A 7311-nucleotide genomic window follows, 5' to 3' on the forward strand; every position below is an offset into this window, starting at 1 on the left:
GGCGCCGCCGCCTCTCGGGCCACCCCGGCCTCGCCTGGCCCCTCCGCCTCCTCGAGCGGCTCAGCCTCACCCCTTCCCTCCCACCGCGCTGGGGGCTGCACGAAAATAGAAAAAGAAAAATGCTTTTTTTCCTTTCTCTCTTTTTTTTTTTTTCCAGGGCAGGCGTGTGGAGACTGTTCCGGGTCTTTCTGCCCCCAGCTCGCACTCACCTGCGGAGCTGCCGGGAGGGTTGGGGTGGGGGCGCGCGGGGCTGGAGCCGGCGAGCGCGGTTTGAAAGCTAGCCAAGCTCTGCAGCGCCCGACCCGGGCGTGTACGCCGCCGCCAGTCCCCGCAGAGAAATCGTCCTCCTACCCCCGCCTCCATCGCGCTGCGTTTCTCTTCCAATCAGCCGGTCGCTTGGCGGCTCCTCCATTCTCCGGCCAAGCCCGCTTGCCTAGAGCGAGCTCCACTCCTCCATCTGCTTGCCCGGCTCCTCTCTCCCCTGCCGGGGCCGGCGAGGCGGCGTGGGGCCGGAGGGGGATTTGCGAGGGAACTTGCCTGCTTCCCGCTCCCATTGCTCCCTCCCCGCTGCCTCCTGCCTCTCTCCTGCGTCTTTCCAACTCTCCCGTGTCGCCACTGGTGTGTGTCTGAGTGTGTGCGCTTTTTTTTTTTTTATTGCTCTTTTGCTTTTGCAACCCTAAAAGCCAAAGCAGGGGGTGGGGGGAGCGAAGAGGGGTTGTTACAAAAAAAGAAAAGAAAGAACGCTCTTCTTAGATTTGCAACATATCGAAAAACCGGGGAACACCCCGCCTCGTCCGATCTCCATGCCCCGCGAGGGCCTTCCGGGTTTTAAAGCTAGTCTCTCGTTGTTTTCATTCTCCTCCCCCCACACACACACCACCTCCGCCGGGTTAGAATCCGAGGAATCCGAGCAAGAAGTTCTCCCCCTGGGTCGTAGCGAGGGGTGTCAGGGTGGGAGTGGGGGTGTTTTTCGAGCAGTAGTAGCCACCCCTCCCACCCCGGCTTCGATCGCTGGGCCAGGGTAAGAATGGAGGGCCAAATCTGACCCGGCAGGCGCCGAGGGGCTTCCGGGGGGAAGTCGGCGCAGGAAGACCGCGCTTTGCGCTTCTCCCCCTCGGTCTAAGCCTCCTGTCCCCTGCCAGCTCCCCCTTTAATTTTTTTTTTTTTTTTTTTCCTCTCCTTTAATCTAATTTCTTCCAACTCCACCTTTGTTGTTACCGGCGTCATGCCGGGACCAGCCAATCCCCGCCACGCAATCAGCTTGTCAAAAAGGCTCGGCCAGCCCTGGGAAAGTAGGCCGCGGGCGCTGCCCCCCGGCGGCGGTGAGGCGCGAGGGGAGCCCGGCGCCCTGGTCTCGCCGCCGGAGCCGCAACGGGGCACCCTTGCTTAGGCCGCCCGCACTCCACCATCCTGCGGGCAGGGGATGCAAAGGCTTGGGCGAGGACCACCATCCACTCCCCACTGCCGTCGGCTGTGGTTGTCAGTTTCGGCCTCCCCTCCTGCGAGGAAGGGTTATCATGACGCAGGGAGCCAGGAGACCGTCTGAAGGACGTCTGCTTCCCGCAGACCAGCCTAGGGGTTGGGCTGTCGCTCCAGGGGCAGCGCCACTGCTTCTGGCTCCCAGGCTGCCGGCTCCTGCTCCATCACTGCTACTGCCATATCTCGGCCAGCTGGGTCACCAGCCCCTTTGGATTCTCCCCTGGCACACAGTCTACTCCATCCTCACACACGGCCTTAAGGCTGCTGTAATTCCTCCTGTCTCCTGGGAGAAATGAGATCCTTTTCCCAGGACTTCGACATCCACATCTGCCACGTTTCACAGAGGAAAATCCCTGTCAGGATCTGGTGTGTCCGGATTGTTTAGTGGGCAGGGCGTGTGGGAGAGGCGCTTTGTTCTTAAGTGCCATGGAGTAGATTCGACTCAGAGCGACCCCATGTGACAGAGTGGAACTCCTCCATAGGGTTTTCTTGGTTGTACTTTTTAGGAAAGTAGGTCGCCAGGTCTTGTCTCCGGCGGAGTCGCTGGGTGTATTTGAGTTCCCAGCCTTTTGATTAGCATCCAAATACTTACTGAGACACCATGCTAATAAAATTTAAACTTCAAGGCCTCTCCCTTGCAGAGCCAGGCCTAAGGCCCTGTTCTTGATTTTGTATTCATCATTTGGTATTTTTGTTAAAGAGCCCTCCCTCAAATTGTATGAACTTCAGACTCCACAAACCCAGATCTGCCCCTGGAACATACATAGGGTATTTTGTGTAGGATCAAGGAAACTCACACTGTGCTAAGAGTGGGGCTTGGGGACTGGTTTCTGTTTAAACTGGGAAAGTGCCAAGGGTTTGGAGTCAAAAGTCCCAGCTTCACCACCCTTTTAATAATCTCAGTTTCCTTGTCTGCAAAATTAGACTAGCAATCCTATTTACTCTGCTAAAACTCTGTAAAATGTGCCACAGATGTCACTTGCTATGATTTCATTGGGAGAAATTTAGACTCCAAGAGAGTTCCAAATACATCACACACAGATCTGGAGTCCAGGTGTCCTGGCTCCTGGCCCTCGACTTCTTGGCTGGGCCAAGAGGCCTTTCGGTAAAGTGGTTTGAAATAAAACAGGATGAACATGAATCATAAGAATGATTATTATTGATTTTTCATTCCTTGGGCAGCAAAAATCATGGCTGGCACTCTTCCCACTTGGAAACTGATTGGCTTGTTTTACATGCATTGTGTTTCTTGTGAGGTCAGGAGTCGAGGAAGTGGGCTGTGGGCCAGAACTGAGGAAACCTGCCCTTGGCCCTTTTTCTTTGCCCTCTTTACCAGTTCTCACCCCTTCCCTCCAGTTTTCTGGTGTGGCCTTGAAACAAGGTCTCGTTCCATAACCCCAGCTGGGATTGGTGCGGAGGCATAAGCCTTAGATAATGCATTCACCACTTGACCCCAGTTCTTCCTTGGTTGCCAGCATCCTAACACCAGCCCACATAAAAGCCATGGAGTGCCTTAATCTGAGTGTGGTACTTCAGTTTTTGGTGTGCCCAGAATAATCTTAGGTGGCACATAGGTGAATATATTATTTTTAGAATTATATATATATTAATGTGTGTTGAAAATGCTCTTTGTTTATTTAAGATACTGATATAAATTCTCCCACCCCATCCTTTTTTTTTTAGCCATTGTTCCTTTTTTTTTTTTTCAGTAAGGTATATTTACAGACAGTAAAGGGAACAGCTTGGTGAATTTCTACCTATGTATGCATAGTATGGAGTCCCTGGGTGGTTAATGTACTTGGCTGCTAACCAAAAAAGGTTGATGGTTCGAGTTCACCCAGAGGTGCCTCAGAAGAAAGGCCTGGGGATCTGGTCCAAAAAAATCAGCCATTGAAGACCCTATGGAGCACAGTTCTACTCTGACACCCACAGATTTGCTGTAAGTCAGAACTGATTCAATAACTCCTGGTGGTATATACAGTACCCATGTTACATATGTAGCCATCATGTAACTACCACCCAGATCAAGATATTGAACACTTTCAGCACTTGAAAGTTCACTCAAAGTCAATATCCTCCTCCAAATATCATCAATATTCTGAGCTCTATTGCCATAGGAAAATTTTGCCCATTTTTGAATTTCATATACATGGACTCATACAGTATGTATACTCTTTTACATCTGGGCTCTTTCACCCAACATTATGTCTGAGATTGGTTTATGATGTTGCATGTAGCCATGGTCCTTTCCTTTTCGTTGCTATGTAATAGTCCATTGCCTAAATACACCACAATTTATCCATTCTATTTCTAATGGAATTTGAGTTGCTTCCAATTTATGACTTATGAATGAAGCTACCTTGAATATTCTAGTGGATATCTTTTAATGAATATGTATGTTCATTCCTCTTGGATATATTTCCAGGAGTTGAATTCCTTTGTCCTTTTCCCAAAATGGTTGTAAACAATTCACCCTTCCACCACCAGTGTATGAAAATTCTGGGTGCACCACGTCTTCCCCAACACCCAATATTGTCAGTCCTTTTCATTTCAGTCTCTGTGGTGTGTATGCAGTGGTATCTCATTTTGGTTTAATTTGCATTTCCTTGGTAACAATGATGTTGAGTCCCTTTTCATATATAAAATCATCTTTTTAAACATATTTGAGCTTTAAAACTGAGTTGATGAAAAGAGCAATAGTAAGGAAAGAATTGTATTGGTATTAGTAACACACAGATGTTGCAAAGATCATTAAAGTGAATAAGTAATCATACTTAGTGAATAGATAATTATAAGTGTGAATGACTAAAGTTCAGAAAACTACAGCTACATTATCTAATACAGTAGCCACATTAAAATTAAATAGAATTGAAAATTCAGTTCCTCAGTCACATCAGCCACATTTCAAGTGCTCCATAGTCACATGTGGCTAGTGGCTAGCCTATGGACAATATAGATATAGAATATTCCCACCTTCAGATAAAAGTCCATTGGACAATGATGCTCTATAGAGAATCCTTAGAGGTAGCAATTCTAGGTTTAGTCGATTGTAGGTCTTAAAATCCAGTTACTCTAAGTATCAGGATCTATATCTTCACCTGCAGCTTTGGCCTTGGATTTGGCGATGATACTGGTGTACTGTTATGCAGAAAGGAGGACTAAACTGGGAGTCAGGAAACCTAGGTTCTAGAATTCACTCTGCCTCTAGCTTGCCTCAGCGGGCACCTGGACTTCTCTAGGCCCAGAGGCATGGGGAGACAGTTGCTGAGAACTGTTCTTGACACAAAGGTCTATAGACCCTCTCCTGGATACAACACCTTAATCAGATATGCCATTTGAAAATATTTTCTCCCACTTTACGGCTTGTCTTTTTATTCTCTTAACATTATCTTTTGAAGGACATAAGTACTTAGTATTGAAGAAATTTATTTCATTTTGTTTTATGGATCGTGTTTTTGGTGTCATATCTAAGAAATATTTGTCTAAACCCAGGTCACAAAGATTTCCTTGTCTAAGTTTTATAGATTTAGGTTTTACATTTAAGGCTATTATCCATTTTGAGTTGATTTCCACGTAGAGCGTGAAGTATAAATCGAGGTTGATTTCTTTACCTATGAATTGTATCAAGATTATTGGTTAAGAAGACTGTCCTTTCTCCATTAAATTGCCTTTGCAACTTTGTTAAAAATCAATTAACCAATTAACCATATGAATGGGTCTATTTCTGGAATCTCTGGTTTTTTTCATTGATCTGTTTCTCTATGCTTTCTCCCATGCCTCACTGTCTTGGTTACTGTACCAAATTTTGCTATACTTCTTATTGTACTTACTACTAAGTCTTAAACTCAGGTAGTATGAGTCCAACTTTGTTTCTCCTTTTCAAAATTGTTTTAGCTATTCTAATTCCTTTGCTTTTCCATATTTAATTTTAGGACTAACTCTACAAAAAAGCCTGCTGGGATTTTAATTGGAATTACATTGAATCTATTGATCAATTTGGGTAAAATTGACATCTTAGCCATATTCAGTCTTTCAGTTCATGAATACAGCATATCTTTCCACTGAGTTAGGTCCTGTTTGGTTTCTTTCGTTGGTGTTTTATAGTTTTCACCACACAGATCTTGCACATATATTTTGTTAGATTTATATGTAAGTATTTTCTGGTGCTCTTGTAAATAGTAATTTTTATACTAAATCCAAATTGCTCATTGTTAGTATATAGAAACAGAATTATCTTTGTACACCTGTCTCTGTTATTGACTTATCCTGCAACTTGGCTCAACTCAGATATTAACTCTTTGTGAATTCTTTACGGTTTCTACGTGAAAAATTATGTTGTCTGCAAACAGAGACGGTTTTATTTCTTTCTTTCTACTCCTTATGCTTTTTATTTCCTCTTCTTGTCTTTTTGTATTCTAGTATGTTAGTGCCTAAGGCACTTGACTGCTAACCAGAAGGCTGGCGGTTCAAACCCACCAGCCACTCCTCGGAAGGGAGATGGGGCAATCTACTTCTGTAGTGATACTGCCTCGGAAACCCAAGGAGGGGTTGCTATGAGTCGATCCGACTCCACGGCACATAACAACAACAACAACGATATTGAACAAGAGTGGTGAGAATGGATATCTTGCCTTATTTTCTATCTTCTTGTTGTTGTTAGGTGCTATAGAGTCAGCTCTGATTCATAACAACCCTATGTACAACAGAATGAAATACTGCCTGATCCTATGCCATCCTTACAAGTCTTTCCTATCTTAGGGGACAAGTATTCAGTTTTTTCCCAGTCAATATGATGTGAGCTGAGATTTTTGTAACTGCTTTTTCCCAAGCTGAGGAAGTTTCCTTCTAGTCCTAGTTTATTGAATTTTTCTTTTTTTTTGGTTACAGATGAATTAATATTGAATTTTGCCAAATGCTTTTTCTGAACATATTAAGATGAGCATATGATTTTTATTCTTTATTCTAGTAATATAATGAATGACATTGATCAATTAAAAATGTTGAAGTAGGCTTGCATTCCCAATCATAAACCTACTGAGTCATAATGTTTTGTGTTTTTTATATATTGCTAGACTCCATTTGGGAGCTCTGGTAGTGTAGTGCTTAAGGCACTTGACTGCTAAACAGAAGGCCGGCAGTTCAAACCCACCAGCCACTCCTCAGAAGGAAGGTTAGGCAATCTACTTCCCTAGTGATACCCCCTCAAAAATCCAAGGAGGGGTTGCTATGAGTTGGATCTGACTTGAGGGCACATAACAACAACAGACTCAATTTAAGGAGCTTTGGTGGTGCAGTGCCTAAGGCATTTGACTGATAACCAGAAGGTTGACAGTCCAAATCCACCAGCCACCCGTCAGCGCTCGGCAGAAGAACGATGGGACAATCTACTTCTGTAAAGATGTAGCACCTCAGAAACCCAAAGGGGGTTGCTGTGAGTCAGAATTGACTCAATGGCAGTGAGTGTTTTTGAGACTTAATTGGCCAGTATTTTTTTCTGTCTGTGCTTTATGAGGCCTATTTGTAGGTTTATTTTCTTGTAATATCTTTGGTTTTGGTATCAGGGTAATGTTAGCTTCTAATGGATTCTGTGAGGAACTGGTATTATTTCTTCCTTAAAAGTTTTGTAGAATTCATCAATGCAGCCTCTAGGACTGAAGTTTTCTATGTTGGAAGGATTTTAACGACATATTCAATTTCTTTAACATAAAGAATATATGTATGTAAGATACAGGACTCTTCAAGTTATATAATTTTAAGGGAGTTTTGGCAGTTTGTCTTTTTCAAGGGATTTGTTCATTTCATCTAAGTAGTCCAATGTATGGGTATTTATGT

The sequence above is a fragment of the Orycteropus afer genome, unplaced genomic scaffold (assembly GCF_000298275.1).
Source record: "Orycteropus afer afer isolate SDZICR_OR568_19922 unplaced genomic scaffold, OryAfe1.0 scaffold00495, whole genome shotgun sequence".
NCBI lineage: Eukaryota > Metazoa > Chordata > Mammalia > Tubulidentata > Orycteropodidae > Orycteropus > Orycteropus afer.